Below are 18,289 nucleotides of genomic sequence, written 5' to 3' on the forward strand. Positions count from 1 at the left end.
TTTGTCATGTTATTGACTTCCTGTCCTTTCCTACACCAGTTCATTTTTACAGTTTGTGGAATTTATACTTTCACTTTCAGTAGGAGGTCTTTTAGTTAGTTAGTTAGTTAGTTAGTTATTACCTTGTTGGATGTCTTTTACAGTTCCTAATTGAGTGATATGGATAAATGTAACTTCTTTGTATTTTTTACTGTAAAGTGTGTTTAATTTGTGTCATGATAATTATTCCTGTTTTGTTCTATTTCTTTTTTATTATCATTATTATTGTTATTAATATTAGCAGTAGTAGCAGAAGTAGCAGTAGCAGCAGTAGTAGTAGTATTTATACAGACTTAGTAAAGTGTTTGAGACTGGAGTGCTTCTGATACTTGGTGTTTTTTATTGATTTACTAGTTTGGATTTTGTTTTTGGAGTGTGGCTGTTTGGCAATTTCTGTATGTGACTCCCATCACTGCTACCAATAAGTGATTGGCACCACTATGTGTCATTCCCATGCTGGGCCAGTAATCAAGGAGCCTGAATCCTCACCACTGACACTGGAGAGGGGCATGCACTTGGAAGACAAATGGATATACTCAGTATTTCCAGATGCAGACCTCTCTGCATCAAGTACAATTTCCCTTAAGAGCACACAGGGAACACACTCAACCCGTGGTCTGGATGTCTCTATATCTGTCTCCCTCCAGGTCCCCAATAAGACTCCACACTGGTACAGCTGTAGGGTTAGGTCATCAGCCGAGTGTCCAAGCCAAGTTCTGCAGCACCATCTCTGTAAACCCAGTGCTTCGTGTCCCTGCCCCAAGTAGCTAAAATACACACTCTTTAAGATTCAGTTTTCATATATACACACTTGGGAAAGGCTGGCACAGATTACCCGCTCTACCAAATTTGCACAAACTAAAAGGTAGTTATCAGTGCCACCAGTCAGTGCTATAAGGCTCTTAACAAAGGGCATCCAATTATACTGTGTAATATTAATACTAATACAAATGGTAGTAGTTCAATAAGATGGCTAGACTTTCTGGAGGGGCCCACACAATGTCACCAAATAAATATAAGAACTCTCAAAGGTTCGATACTCTCTACAAGAACCAACCATGATAAAGGTTTTAAATATATTTAATAATATGTAACAAAACTACATGAAAATACTGAATATATATTCACAGTAAACCACAGAGTTCAAATCACAGGAAATATTGAAAAGAACTTTGAAGGACAGAATCAGACAAATAAAGAAAAACAATATCTAAACTAACCTTCACTACATTCCTGACTGAAGAGAATTTTACTGTTTCCTAGTTAAGTTACTTACTTGGGCAAGGCAAGATGAAATACATGAGCAGTCTTTCTAGTCAGTCCCCAAACAGAATACTGTATATTGTGAGATTACTCCCTGTAAAATATAATATCCAAGCTGACTTGCAGTATGACCTCATCTGGTCACCTGATTCTAAGTTCCCACAATATCTCCTTTTGAGGTTTGAGACAGGACTTTTGCAGAATGCTATAATACACATTTAGAGAGTTTATGGCAATGCCTAGGAGCTAGAAACATTTACAACACTTCCCTCCTTCTTTACAAAAGCTAACAGATAATGGTTGCTCCCAGACCTACCAGCTCCGAACCTACTCAGCACTGTGGGGTGCCATTTAATGATTTAACTGCTCATTTACATTTCCCTTATTCTTCTTAAAATAAGTCAGCTGGCTAACCATTGCTGTTCCAGTGTCCTCTATTGAAACATATACATTTAATTCAGTTACCATAATACATGCACATTTCTCTTAATTTCAGCAGGGTGCACTGTTGATAAATCTTAACACAATTACCACAAACAGAACTCACAAAGACATTTCAAGCACAAGCGTCTGTACAGATCAGGTTGATATAGTAATGACATACAATTATTTATAAAATTCTAGCTAGCTGTGCTGGCACAAGTCTTACATCTACTGCCCTACTTCTCTCCTGGCTTGGCTACCAGTACCTCCAGTTGTCACACTCTATGCTAAATCACTTTTCAAGATGGTGGCAGTTTGTTGGCTTTGGAGACTATAAGGGGATAGGGACCTGAGACTGAATATGAGGTCTAGGTGGCAGGGACTAGCTTTTTCTCATTTGTAGTACAGATTTGAGGCACAGATAACCAGTGATTTGATTGGTCAGATTTTCTTGTCCACTATATATGTGTGTATATGGATCTATGTCAAAACAACAAATTACCACAATGTCAATTCCCACTGCAGCGAGATGACGTCGCCCAAAATTTAAATGCACAAACAGCATGAATGGCATATTTTGCCTCCGGGAAGCTAACCACTTGGCCACCAGTAAGTAAGACACAAACCAAAACAAATTAAACCCACCAAAGTGGGGAGCTTTGCCCCCCGCACATCCCGCATGTGGGAAGCTGTGCCCCCCACACCCCCTAACTAAATGTACCAACTCTGAGATCACACTACAGTGGAGAAAACAGCAAACTTCACCATGGTGGCCAATTAGTCTCCCCGAGGCGAAATACTTCATTCCAGGAGTTTGTTCATTTAAATTTTTGCTGAAGTCATCTCTCTGTTATGCAAATCGATGTTATGGTTGGTAATGCATTGTTTTGACACAGATCTATGTATATATATATATATATATATATATATAGAGAGAGAGAGAGAGAGAAGAATAACTATAGATAGTTACAGACATATATGCATATATATTATACTAATATTATATTGTATTATATATAGCCCCCCCCCCACACACACACACACACACACTCATACACACACACAAAACTATAGCTGTCAACTGTCCCTAAATTGTAAAGCACCCCTACTTTTGGCATAAATGTTGCTCTTTCCATTGTGAAAATTGGGCATTGTTGTGAAGTTCTAAAATAATAGCATCAGTTTTTAAAAACATCCCTAATCTAGGTCCTTTTCCCTAATTAAACTTTGCTTTGTCCCTAATTCTGAAGACAAAAGGTTGAGTGCTATCACATGCACACATACATAATGTGTCCATAAGTATAACACTTCTTTGGAATGTGGACGGAATTCTGAGTACCCAGTGAAAACTGAATCAGATACTGGGGAGGGCATGTAGACTTGGCACAAAAGGTACCCAGCTGAAAATGCAACAGGAGAATCTATCTCTGTGAAGTAGCAATGATAACCACTTTTCTTCTGTGCTGCCCAGTTAAATTTAATCTTAAAAAGAGAACATAAGGGAAGGTTTTCAACACCTCCAAAGACGCAAGCCATTTTAAGCTCAGGAAGAGTGAGAATACAGGAGAATACAGGAAAACTGTCTGCAGCAGTATCTGTACTCTTCTCTGTCATTAGTGCACAGCCGGAAAGGATTGAGAAAACCTGTATGGCAGGAAAACAAAATGTCTGTACCTGCCATCTGGTACACACAGTGCTGGAACACTTTGATCTCCTCACCAGCATCATTCACCACAACAGAATGTTATGTTCTTCCCACACAGTGATGCCCCAGTTAAAGAGAGTCTTGGGGGCACTCCAGAAGGCTCATGGCAGAAAAAAATATAAAAAATAATGTATATAAGAGACCCTTGCCCAAAGTAACATTGTATTGTAGTTGTCTAAATGTAAATCCAGATTTACAGTTTGTACCTTCTTGTATCTCTTTCAGGATTCAAACACACTTAACAATATTTAATTTATTTTCATGGATCACTGCATCGCTTTGGTGGGTGAAAGTAAAGCAGCACATGGAAGGGATAAGGTTTTTTAAATATTGATGGAGAATGTAGAGGGAAGGTTGTGTGTAAATATCCTTTATACCTAGAGTTCCTCTGACCATTAAACCCTCTGGACCTTTTTGTTGATAACCCTTTTTTCTGGACTCTCCTTCTGAAGAAGAGTAGTTTTCAGAAACTTTCTCATTGTCAAATGCACATGTCATCTGCAACGTACTCATGGCTTTACTATGCCATGGAGCCAGACATCTATTGCTGTTTGATTCTGTACAGGGTTCATATTTAAAGTCATGGAATAGGGTTGTAGGTTCATGGGAGCTTACTAGACTAATGGTTAAGAGCTCTTACAAGCCTAGCCAGTTTTACCCAGATTTTACCCAAGTTTCTCTCCCTAGAGGAAATATAACAAAGGTCAGCGAGTGAGGTTTTCACAGTTTTTACAGACTTCCTCTGTCCATAAGGGAAATGGGCACCAGCCCAGGAGTGAATTTGTGATTTCCCATTCATTGGTCCAGATTAAACTTGAAGATGGTCAGGAAAGGGCTCTGCTTCATCTGAACAGGAAGCCTATTCCAGAGGGGGGGCAATATTTTGGACACATAGCTGTCTCTCCAGCATGATCTGTTCATGTAGGGGATCAAGTTTAGATCCTTGGAGCAGGTAAGCCTTGTGCAATGAGTTTTGTGAATATGAAAACATTTTTATCAGGGCTGAGTCAGAGACTGCCTTGTAGGTCAACACAGATCACTCCTCAGTAATTGATAGGATACTGAATGCAGTGACAGGGCTTTTAATCAGTCCATGTATGACATGTTGGTTATACCTTGTATTTTTTTTTTTGTTGGTGAGAAATCTTTGAAGGCACTCCAACTATTGCAGGTGCCTGGTGAGGTAAATGACAAAGGGTGCAATATACTCGACTATTGTCTGATGAGAGCCGAATACAGTAGTATGAAAACATCCTTAGATGTGGATGCCATGCCCTTACATATAAGCTGAGCCGCAAAGAAGGATTTTTGAGCCACATAAAACGATTTCTAAGCAACACAGATGGAATCAGTAGTGCAGTAAGTTTTACAAGCAGGAAAATGTTCATCTGCATAAATTATTTCTTAGATTTCTTACTTTATTCAGTTGATTAACATTATTCGATAAAAAATTGTGTAGCACAGCTACGTGTTTATAGCCCAAGAACCGACTGTTAAACCAGAAAAATGACATTATGAACACTGATTAAGGTGATCAGGGTGTCTCTAAGATAGGCGGTTTGAGGGGGCATGAGAGCAGTGTATTTGTCTTACTTTCACCAGTACACAAACAGAACAAACTGGTAGTAAGATCACAGCTTTCAAACTGGACAGATGTGTAGCCATAATGTGTTTCCTAACCACTGAACTCCAGCAGTGAGATCTCTAAAACTTCATCACAGTGAATAATTAAGTACTTCCATAGGTAAGAGTCACACATAGGAATCTGCAACTGATGCTCAGGGTGTTTTGTAAGTATTTTTTTTTTTCAGGGTTGCACTTTGACTTTGTTCAACCCTACAGGAAACAGAACAAATTTCAGATTTTGCTGTATAACATTCATTTTGCTATGTAATTAAACCAGTTAAATTGATTTATTTTCCCGTTAATACTATACAGCAAAATCAATATAGCAGCTTTGGTTCATTGACTGAATATGTATTAAACAGCAGAAGATGAAATGCACTCTGGATTTCTTTCGAGTCAGATTAGGTCCTTGACATACTACAGCCATTATCAGCTGAAGACTAACAAGATAAACTACTATTTCTAGTAAAGCTTCACATTAGTGGTGGGCATTCCTCACAACGGCTATGATTTAGTCATAGCACTACGCTTTTGGCCATCAAAAGTAACCTTGTTCCTCCTAGATTTACTGATTGTATAAAATTAGACCTGTTTAAGAAAGTTTAAGTTTCCAAAAAGATCCCTTATACTGATAACACTGTGGGGTCTAGTAACTGGAACCCTTCTATTCTGGAAAAAAAAAAAAACAGAAGTGTTCCTCTTAATCTGTAAATGCCAGTGCTATGATTTTAATGCTCAGAGTTTGAGGGGTATGTTGGTAGGTGTTAGTTGGATTATTACAGCTGTCTACCCTTTTTTCCATGTTTTTTAATAACAGTGGGTCCATAATGACTGTTTACAGAGTTTGGGGTATCTTGGCATACTGCTAGGTTACGAGTAAGATGCAGTCGCTTCTCCTTGCTAACACATTGAATTAAAGCTGCTGTTCATCACATTTTTACACATTTTATAGATGCTTGTTCCTCAGGCTCTCTACTCCATTTAGCAAGGTACTTTCTTTTAAAACTGATTATTAGAGGAATTTGTTCTTTTCAAGCACGTATGGTATACATTCACCACCAGCTAGGTTATATCCCAAAGTAGGGAGAATGCCTTTCTTATCACTGCTTCTTATCTGTGAAATACTCTATTCTCTGATTTCTGTGAAATAGCTTAGCTATGGTATCAGGCTGAAGCAGCCCATGAATCAAAATGTAAAAGTCAATGTGTAGTCAGTGCAGTAGCCAAATGTGAATTAATGTGTAATCAGTGGTTATGATCAGACCAGTAATGGCTTGCAATATATTATATGTTGGGCAATCATTCATTCCACAGTGATGGGGAGTCCCCAGATCCACTGGGGTAAGAGTCATCTGGCGACCATAATACAGGCAGGCACAGAGGTTGCTTGTGCCATCACCAGTATACTGACTATGAGGGTATTTTATTACAAAGGCCTCTCTGGTGATGACATGATCACTTTCATCACTGCAAAGGCCACATATGCCCTGTTGTTTAAGTATGCATATTCTTCCACATATGCCAAAAAGGGCTACCATTACTAGCTTGAACAATCACACTCATGTTCTCCCTGCACTGGTTCCCCGCATCCTGACATTTCTCGGCCCTCCAATGAAGGTTCTATCAGCACAGAGGTGGCATGAACCAGCTGAGATCACTGTCTCACCTGTGCTGTCAGTGATCCCAGCCACTAATCAAACTCAGGTCAGGGCTTTATCCATCTAGACAACTGGCATGGGTACTTAATGCATACATTTTGAATTTTGTTTGCTAAGTTAATAAGTTTATTGTTTTTTATTTTATGTTTTAATAAGTGAAATGATAAGCTGGGCAGCCCTTATTTTCTTTAGAGTTGTATGGATAAAAGCTTTACAGATACAGTTACAGTGCAGCTGAATAACAAACACTAAGGGTCAAACCATGGTGAGCCGACACAGCATGCAAAGTGCAAAGGTGACTGTCTGCAGTACATATTTTTGCAAAATATATGCATGAGCATAATAGCTATTTTCCAAATATAAACAAGACATGTTTATTTTTTAATTACCTGCGTTAAACTTATTTTGCCTACTGTATTAGATAGTCCAACGTACTTTGTAATATTATGTATTTTTGGTTACTGTGAATCGCTTTGCTATTTCTGCATGTTTTTACCTTGTGCTAAGGCTCTGTCTGAAGAGTCATTTGGACCACTTAACTGCCTGATAATCAAAAGAACAGGTAAATAAACAAATAGGCAACAGTAAGTAAACAGTTCCGTGTTCACATAGTGCTCATCATGCAAGCGTAAGATACTGTTACAAATGGTAGGTAACCGCAGTGTAACTTTAGTATACGTCAGTTTTAATTATCTTAAACTGTAACATGATACAACTATTTTGGTTATCACTCCTCCTATTGCAAGCTGCAGACCAGTGCATGAAAGTGACTAATAATTTAGATTGACATCAGGCCAACTAACATGAATAGAACATTTAGCCTTGTCTGACAGTACACAATGTAAATTACAGAAAGAACTAAGAGGGGGAATGTAATGTCAGAACTCAGCTTGATTTACAGAACCCCTACTTGCACACAGCATGATTTCAAGTAAACATCAGGAATTTTTTTCTAAAATATTAGAGCTCTGAGTAGGAATTAATAAAGCATTTCATACAGTTAAAATTCTTATCAACGCTGTACATATAATAGTTGCTTATCAAACATAACGCTGAAGCCTTTTGAAAATGTAGCATCTTCTAATTTTTAAGATTATACCTGATTAATTTAGGAGTTTGTATCTAATGATTAAAGTACTGGTGACTCAATGGCCAGTACCAGAAACGATCTGCTCTTCTACTACTATTTTACTATATGAATGAATGATTTACGTAGACTCAACAGCCATTCTCTAACTAATGCTTCTTTGAGGCTGTAGTTACAGACTTGGCTATCTGATCATGAAAACAACATTATCTAGCATTTCAACTGCTGCAGATAGTTGAAATATGTTGCATCAATCAACATCAAGGAGATCAAACGCAACAAATATTTTTTGTGATGATTGTGATGTCTGGCCACACTGAGCACGATGTACATAACAGGTGATGATCAAGAGATTGCACCTCTGTCTCACCTCTCCCACTGTGAACCAGTGTCTTCCAGGCCTAGCAGAGACATAGTTATGGTGGGGCAAAAGGGACAGCCTACTTGGGAGCAAAGTGTAAGTGGCAAGACTGGCAGATCCTGACTGATTTTCAGTGCATTACTGACATTTATTTTCTGAATGCCAGTATTGCAATTGCAGTCAGAAGTGAAACTCTGTAGCACACTGAGTGTGGTATAAACTGAAGCAGTTCATTACAAATTAAAAGGAGAAAAGAGCTGTTTAATGCTGAGATGACAGTAGGTGCAAGAATAGTTAGCTACATCTCTGCCTTCCAGTGCCTCTTTAGCCATGGTAACTGCCTTTCAGACAACATATTATTTCCACACAGAAATATACACACACACACACACACACACACACACACACACACACACACACACACACACACACACACACACACACACATACACAATTCCGAGGGAAGGCTGACAGAATTCTTTAATTCCCATTAACCTTCTTCCTGGTACAGTAGTACTACTAACACCAGACAGACTCCAATTATCTGCTGATCTTAAATTAAGCCAAATGTAAAGTCTCCTATGAATAATATGTTTCACTGGTAGTAGATCTAAGTAGTCTAGTGGGAGATGTGTCACACAACTTTTAAACCAACAGTGTAAATAATGATCAACCTCTTCTCAGATAAATAACAGTGCGTAAATATACTTATAATAAGTAATGAATGTGATCCACAAAAGGTTAAGAGTTAATAAATAAACTTTATTTAAATAAACAAAGCAGTGCAAGTACAGATTAAAATATATGTAAGTTAGCAGCCACAGAAAAATAAATAAGTAATAAAATACACAGGCTGCGTAAAGAAATACCTAAATTCCAGATACCTAAGTTCCCTAACTATAGTTTGCTTCTGAAATATATCTCTAACTACTTCAAGTTAGTTAAATTAATAAATAATTTTCAAGTAAATACCTTTTCCAGATGATTACATCATACAGACAATTCAAGATAGCATCACATAACATAGTATTACACATAGTTATAAACAATATTTTCCCCAACCCTGTCTGTTCATAAAACAACATCATCATCCTGTTGCTAGCCTGGAATAATTAAGTAACCAGAGGAAGTCTTTTACTTGATATAGCAAAAATAAAGATTACTAATATACATCCACATTGGCTGCTTCTTCCTAGACTCCACCCCATACCATTTCTAGATAGACCATCTGCAGTACTGCCTTCTGCAGTCTGCTCAACACTTACCTGAAATGTGCACATGTTTTGTCCATAACCGATTATAAATAGCATTGTTATTCAGATAAGCATTCGCATAATGTCCTGCTTCTGGTAGGATGTGATCTACCAGCCTCTTCAAAGTTGCTGGAGCATTTGGCATACTAAACAGCATTTTTGTAAACTCATTTAGCCAAAGTGGGGTTACAAGAACTGACCTCTTCCTGGCTGCAGCTGTAAAGGAACTTGCCAGTAACCCTTGGTCAAGCCATTTATAGTTAGATATTTACTTCCACTCAGCTGCTCCAAAGTTTCATCTGCTCTGGCCATGGCATAAGTAACTGACTCTGTGTGACTGTTCAGTATTCTGTAGTCCACACAGAACTGAGTGTTGCCATCTTTCTTTGACACCAGCACCACTGTCGAGGCCCAGGAACTGTTGGACTCCTGGACTGCTCCCATTTCAAACATATCCCTCAGGTCATGTTTCAGAGGTTGTCGAACTCTTTCATGAACTGTTGAAGGAGGTTGCTTGATGGGTCACTGTTGTCCTTTGTTGATGCAGTGCTCCACCAGATGGTTATATCCTGCCTTTTCAGTAAACGTATCCTCATATTCCTGCAATTTACTTCATATTTCCCGAACATGGCTAGGTGTTAGTTGGAGGGAGAAGGCCACACCATGTACTGAAGTGTCAGATCAAACATCACCAAGGAGGCCTCCCTCCAGATCCTACTCTGACTCCTTCTGTTACTCACTGTACATACTAAATACCAGGGCCTCTCTGCCATGATATGACTATCATATTAACATGGCAGAGTTTGTGCTTTGGCCTGCTACTTGGTAACTCTGCCATGTAGATGACATCCCTCAGCTTTTTCACAATGGTGAAAGGACCCTCCCAAGCTGCCTGTAGAGTGTTTTGTCTCACAGAAATAAGTGTCATCACCTGTTGACTTACAGAATACTCTTCAGCTCTGACTATCCTGTCACACCAGGCCTTCTGCTGTTGTTGTGCCTTGTCTAGGTGTTCCAAGGCCATCCCCATGACCTCCCTAAGCCTAGTCCTGAGGTTTATTACCTAATCCACAATGGACTCCTCATGGGAATCACACTCATCCTCCCACTCACCACAAATTAAATCCAAGGGTCTGTCTTACCCTTTGACCATATAGCAGCTCAAATGGTGAAAACCCTATGCATTGCTATGGAAACTCCATGTATGCAAAGAAAAGATAGGGCAGATGCTTGTTGTCCTATTTCCTCTTGAACTGGTCTGCAGATGCCCTCAACATGATCTTCAGTTTAGAGTTGCCTTCCACCAGACAATTTGTCTGCAGATGGTATGGCAAAGTTTTTAAGTACTTTATCCTACAGTGCTTCTGTAATCAACCAAGTAGGTCTGAAATAATGTTGTCACCTCTGTCAGGATTTTCTTGGAAAACCTAGACTGCTACAAATTTCTAGCAAAATATTTGCTACCTTGTCTGCTTCAATGGAAGACAGAGATACCACTTCTGGTTACCTCACAACATTATTCACTACCACCAGGACAGATCTTGGGGTACTCAGAGGTTCCCACAATTTCCATAGCTACGCTTTGAAATGGCTCCGCAATATCAGGAAAATGATCAAATCATCTATAGCTTGCTTTCAACCTTGCTATCCTTCTTGCACTGTTCACTTGTCCTACAGTACTTTGTTAAATGGTTATTATTACTAGGTCACTAAAAATTCTCATAAAGTATGTTATTATACTTTTTGCCTTTATGGTCAGGAGTGTGACGTCCCTGCACTGGCCCAGTAATCAAGGAGCCTCAATCCTCACCACTGGCACCAGTGAGGGGCGTACCCAATGGGAGGATTACAAGTACACACACAGTAAAATACATTTTTTTTTAAGCGCACACAGAGATCACAGTCGGTCTGAGGCTGGTTTCTCCCTTTTTCTCCAGATCCCCAATAAGACTCCCCACTGGCACAGCTATAGGGTTAAGATCTTAGCTGAGTTGCCAAATTAAGACCTCCAGCACCCTATCTGTTCAACCAGTGCTTTTAGTCCCTGTCCAAGTAGCTGGCATGCGGCACGCGCACACACACACACACGCACACACACACACACACACACACACACGCACACACACTCTGAGACCCAGCTGCTGTAGGGCTGTCCTAGGCATGGGGTAACCATCTGACTCTGTGTGACTATTTAATTTCCTGTAGTCTACACAGAACCTGGTGCTGCCATCCTTCTTTGGTACCAGCACCACTGGAATGGCACAGGGACAGCTGGACTCCTGAATTACCCCTAGTTCCAACATTTTCTGTATCTCTTCCCTTTGAGTCTGTTTGACTCTCTCAGGCACCCTATAAGGGGCCTGCTTAATAGACCTTTGGGGTCCTGTATCCACATGGTGCTGCACCAGGTGGGTGCACTCTGGTTTCCCAGTGAACATGTCCCCAAACTCCTGTAACACTGCTCAGATTTCTCGAACCTGGGTAGGAGATAGCTGCTGGGACATTGCTACCCCTTCCACTGAGGTATCAGTCCGAGCCTCACTGAGGAAATCAGTCACCAGATCCCCCTCAGACTCCTCCTGCCATCCACTGCAAATACTCAGCACAAGGGCCTCCCTATCATGGTAAGGTTTCATCATGTTAACATTGTACAATTTGTCTCCCTGCCTCCTGCCTAGCAGTTCTACCATGTAGTTAACATCACTGACCTTCCTTACTGCCTTGTAGGGTCCCACCCAGGCTCTCTGCAGCTTGTTGTGTCTGACAGGAATGAGAACCATTATCTGCTGCCCTACAGCATACTCTCTAGCTCAAGAATTCCTGTCATACCAGAACTTTTTCTGCTGTTGGGCTTCTGACGGGTTCTCCTGGGCTAAGCCCATGAGTTCCTTGAGCCTTGTCCTGAGGTTTAGGACATATGTCACAACAGACTCCTTGTGGGATTCACACTCACCCTCCCACTCATCTTGAATTAAATCTAGAGGTCCCCTCACCCTAGGCCCATAGAACTCAAAGGGTGAAAAACTTGTGAATTCCTGGGGCACCTCTCTGTAACCAAACAGGTGGGGAAAATATTTGTCCCACTCCCTCTTAAACTGGTCTGTAAATGCTTGTAGCATGGACTTGAGTGTAGAGTTTAACCTCTCAACAAGGCCATTAGTGTGGGGATGGTAGGGGGTGGTCTTTAGGTTCTTTACCCCACAGTGCTTCCACAGACAAGCCAGCAGGTCTGACATGAAACTAGCACCTCTGTCAGTCAGTATTTCTTTTGGAAAAACTACCCTGCTGAAAATCTCTAAAAGCATTTGCCACCTTTTCCGCCTCAGCAGAGGACAGAGCCACTTCCTCAGGGTATCTAGTAATATAATCTACTACCACTAAGATATACAGTGGATATAAAAAGTTTACACACCCCTGTTAAAATGCTAGGTTTTTGTGATATAAAAAAATGAGACCACAATAAAACTTTTCCCACCTTTAATGTGACCTATAACCTGTACAATTCAACTGAAAAACAAACAAATCTGTTAGGGGAAAAATATAAAAAATAAAAAATGTACAATAAGATGGTTGCATAAGTGTGCACTCCCTTAAACTAATACTTTGTTGAAGCACCTTTTAATTTAATTACAGCATTCAGTCTTCTTGGGTAGGAGTCTATCAGCATGGCACATCTTGACTTGGCAATATTTACCCACTCTTCCTTCCAAATCTGTCAGATTGTGAGGGCATCTCTTATGCACAGCCCTCTGCATGTTTTCTATTTGATTTATAGATTTTCTATTGGATTTAGGTCTGGGAACTGGCTGGGGCATTCCAAAACTTTAATTTTCATCTGGTGAATCCATTATTTTGTTGATTTGAATGTATGCTTGAGGCCATTGCATGCTGAAAGATGAAATTCCACTTCATCTTCAGCTTTCCAGCAGACACCTGAAGGTTTTGGGCCAAAAATGACTGGTATTTGGAACTGTTCTTAATTCCCTCCACCTTGACCAAAGCCCCAGTTCCAGCTGAAGAAAAGCAACCCCAAAGCATGATACTGCTACCACCATGCTTCACTGTGGCGATGGTGTTCTTCTGGTGATGTGAAGTGTTGTTTTTGTGCCAAATGTATCTTTTGGAATTGTGGCCAAAAAGTTCAACCTTGGTCTCAGACCATAACACATTTTCCCATATGCTTTTGGGACAACTGATGTATTGTTTTGCAATTTTTGGCTGGGCCTGGATGTTTTTCTGTGTAAGAAAAGGCTTCTGTCTTGCAACCTTATCCCATAGCTCAGACATGCTACCATGTCTGATATGGTAACTGATAGCAGTCAGACCTTGAGGCACTACTGGCTGGGGGTACCAGAATTCCTTTAGAAGGGAAGCTGGGTAGAGCCACCAAAAAGGAGATGAGGTAGGCTCAGCCAGTGGTGCTTAAGTTCTGACTACTATCAGTTACCTGATAGCCTGCCTCATTGCCTTTTTGTTGATCCTACCCAGATTCCTTTCCAAAGGAATTCTGGTACCCTCTTGCAGTGGTGCCGCAAGTTCTGACTGCTATCAGTTACCTGTCCCCTAGAAATATCATCTTCTAAGGAAAGCCCAGTACCTTCCCCTGCTGTGACCAAGATCCTAGGTCACTGATACTGAACAGCACCCTATATGAAGAAGCCAAATTACCAGCCTCAGCTGAATGAGTGGGCTGCAGCAGGGTCTACTCACCTGTAACCTTCCCCAGGAGATTGCCTCCATGCCTGGCTGCATGTAACAGCATACACACCAGTTGCTGTATTGTCAAAGTCTTTACCTATTGGGAAAACACCAGGAATGTCCTTAGACACTCCTACCTGTTTGCTACCCTGCTCTCTTCTCAGTCTGGACAGACTCTGGCTAAAGTTACCTGAAAAAGTTTCCCACCTTAGGCCTTAAATGGAGTGAACTGCACAGGCTCTTGTCTGACCACTGAAGGTTTGATTGTGGTTATATCCGAGGCTGTGCTCCTTTAAGCAATAGCCCTTTTTTGATAGTTACAGCTGTTCTCACTAAATAACTCTCCACTGTTGTAGTGCCAGTCTTGCTTGATGCTGTCCCCTCTTAGTGGAAAACAGGATTGTACATGCCCCATTTGGTTATATCTGAAATATTTAAGCCCAAAACCAGGGTGTGTACCTGGACTCATGGCTAACTCCTCATCCTGTATAACCTGCTGGGATGGCTTAAGCTGCTCCCTATGGGTTCTTTTACATCCATGTGCAGTGGTTGGTCCCCCCCATATGGTTCCCCATACAGTTGCAACCTGCTAACTATGTAAAGGGTCCCCATTTCTCCCCATCTTCTGAGCAGTATTACACTTCTGATCTGCAAATCAAATCTTCCTGTCCTCAATCAACCTTCTACGGGGCTGTCTCCTGAACAAAAAATCTGAAAGGATTTCAAATCTATTGACCTTTTATCCACTCACCCATCTACTGTATGCTGATTTCTGCAATATATTCAGTCACACTTCCATCTACCTTTCTCTTCTATTCTTCGAACTTCTGTACAAATCTAGTGTAAATTTAAAACAAACAAGCAAACATTCTTTAACTTTGGCATAATTTAAACAATCAACATTACGACAAGTGAGTTAAAAACCTCATCCTTGGAAACCTTGGACAACTTGGTGCTGACTAAACACCTTCACAAAGGCCTTAAAGCTCATTTTCTGTTTGTTTCTAGACTAAGCTGACTAAAAGATAAAACTTCTGAACACAGACAAACCTCTATATATTTTACCTTGTGGTTGTAAAGGATAACACACACAAATCTATTTTAGATGAGTAACTACAGTTTCACTGTCCTTACTACTGACAACTACTGTGACAGTGGAATGGTGCCAGTGCCACCAAACGTGCGAGAGAAAATGCACCGCTGCCATGAAAGGGACCATCACTGCAAAGTAAGGCTGACTGGCTGGCACCAATGGGGTATGAATCACATCACTACCAACCAAAGGTGAAGTAATATCAAGAAAGTACTTAAGAATATTTCAGTAATTAAATCACATGAAGTACAACCCGTCCCCCAGAGCATAAAGGAAATATGCACTGCTGTCCTGGGTATGGGCTTCTAGCACCCACACCCAAATTGGACTGCATACATACCATTTACAGAGCTGAGTCTTTGGCCATGTACCTGTAAGCCTGTGTCTCATTGTTCTCTGTGTGCAGCAATGCCTTCCAGTACCCCTTTATCCTCGGTAACTGGCTTTCAGACATTATAACTTTCTCACACACACAAACACAATTACCAAGGATGTTAGGCAGAAGTTTTTCTTCCTGACATGATAGTATTGCCACCACATTCGATGAATGCAAGCAATACCCCAGTTACGTTTTGCCATTAGATTAAGTCAGTTATAAATACCTCAATTAATAGCTTTTTTACTAGTAGTAGAGATAAGTAAATTTAATGGAAAACATGTCACACAACTTAACCACCAGTGTAAATATAATTATTAGAGTGCATCAATATACTTATAATAAATACTGAATGCCAGTTATAAGATGTTATTTTTTAATAAATTAACTTATGTAATAAAAGTACATTGCAAATACAGATTAAAATATGCTTGGTTAGCACACAAAAATAAATAAAATAAAAGGCAATAAATCAGACAGAATGCATACAGAAAAAAAAACTAAGCTCCAGATACCGAAGTCTCTTGGCTATAGCTTGCTACAAAAATACTATCCCTTACTACCTTAAGCTAGATAAACGAATAAATATTCTTCAGGCAGATACATTCCCAGATGGATGCATCACACAGACTAGTCAAAACAGCATCTATCCCATAGCATATCACAACACACAGTTATATGCAATGTTTTCCCCAGCCCCAGGTGTTCATCTTCATCTTTTTGAAGGTACGGAGAAAACAGTTAACCAGACTGGTTCTTTTACTCACCATAGCAACAATGAAAATTGTCAAAACCCTTGCAAGTCTGCTTGCTCTTCGTGGACTCCACCCTGGTGGAGCTTAGTGATTAAGTCCATCAGCAGTTATAGTAATTATGTCTCAAAAGGCAGTTAATGGTCTTTCATCTTTTATTTTTATTGTATTTAATTTTATTTGTTACGTTCAGAACAGAAGTAACAATGTCTACACACTTCAGAAAATGTTCCCTGTTTGTTTATATTCAAAAAGACAAATTCACACATTCCTAAACAACGAGAACAATACAGTGATTGCAGATGATCGAGAGAGAAGAGAATATGCCACATTTAACTGTTCCTTTTAGCCTGGCATTCTGCCTTCCTTCATAAAGGCATAGTCAAGAAATTAGAAATACTTGAGCATTTTCATGCAGCAATTCACACAATGATCAGAGATGTGGAACAAACAAAGAAACGAGGTGTGAGAATTTTGCCAAAATGCAGTAACAGTGTCTTATAGCAGTGCCCTCATTTGTGAGATGCTAATTTCAGAGCTTATTACAGAAACCACAAACTCAATATCCCACAGCAGTTTGAGTAAAGCTAATGTGTTGCCTTGGAAAGAACTGGAGTTAATAACAGAGGCAATTCTTTGATGGCTATCACTTTTTGTATACTGTAGTGAACTTAATTATAATAACAATAAAATAATCATTTTCAAAATAAACATCCTTTGTAAATGTGAAATCTTTTTTTTTTTTATCAGCCTAGCACAGCAGCTTTGCTGAGCCGTATTTCAACTAACCCTAGTTCTATGTTCTTGCTCCACAGTCCATTTATGAATGGCTTATTATTCCTTTCTCCAAGTTAACAACTGGGATAGCCATACAGCAACACTCTTTTGGATAGTCTTGTGTGATAAACGATGCAATGTGCAAAATACACTTTGGAACCTTTTGCCTGTTTTGTATTGCAGAATATTTCCAATTATTTTATGACTTCTGCAGAACAGCAAACATAAACACATTTGTAAATGTCTTTTGCTAGCTTGCCGTCATAAATAACTCAAGATGGGAATGTAATGTAATGTCCTACAGCTTGATCCTCATGAAGACTTTTTCCTTACCACTGCAACACAATGCTGGCTACCAGCCATGGTTGAATACTTGTTTGCACATCTCTGTGTGGTAGGTGTTTGTATGTAAATACTACACTGTCTCTGTGTGTAAGCACTGCACTTACTGTTGTGTCACTGTGGAGGTTCACCTGGTGTATTTAACCTTAAAATGTTTGCTGCAATTACATATGCAACAAAACAAATGCCACACCTATACCATGGTGAAACTGTTCTTAGTTCTCTATGATTGCTGCAAATATCACTTTAAAGTCATGTCTCCTAAAATGCTTGTTCTTTCCTGTTTGTGCAATGTGTATGTCACTCGACTTACCTAGAAACAAACAAGAAATCTACATTTTTTCCTCCTCTCTGATACTGTCTGTTTACTGAGTGTTTTCAGATAAGGAAAAAACTGCAGTATTGGACCTGCTTGGAAGGTGACTGCTGGGTGAGTATTGCCTCTTTGTTACTGATGTTGAAAATGAGGGTGTCATACCTAATGTTCTGTAAAGACAGTGTGGGTGATGGTCCCATTGATCATGAGCAAGTTTTGACATGTGAGCATGATGCTGAGTTGCTAACCCTAACCTTAAACCTCACCCAACTCCTTCCCCTAACCCCAGCGTACACATTATGCTACTAAAACCCTTTCTTCAACAATACCACTACCAAGATGACACTTGATCTCAGTTTTGTTAGTGCAAACAACTACTACAGGTAGAAATATATGGTACCTGGTACTCACAAACATGGGAGAATACTGCACTCCCCCCTCACCAGTGTTGTGTTCTCTTACAGTTATCTTTGACCACAAAGCAGTCTCCCTGAAATAAGAATCAATTCAGTAACCCCAG

This window comes from Protopterus annectens, chromosome 3.part0, assembly GCF_019279795.1.
Source record: "Protopterus annectens isolate FY-2018-M chromosome 3.part0, PAN1.0, whole genome shotgun sequence".
Taxonomy (NCBI): domain Eukaryota; kingdom Metazoa; phylum Chordata; order Ceratodontiformes; family Protopteridae; genus Protopterus; species Protopterus annectens.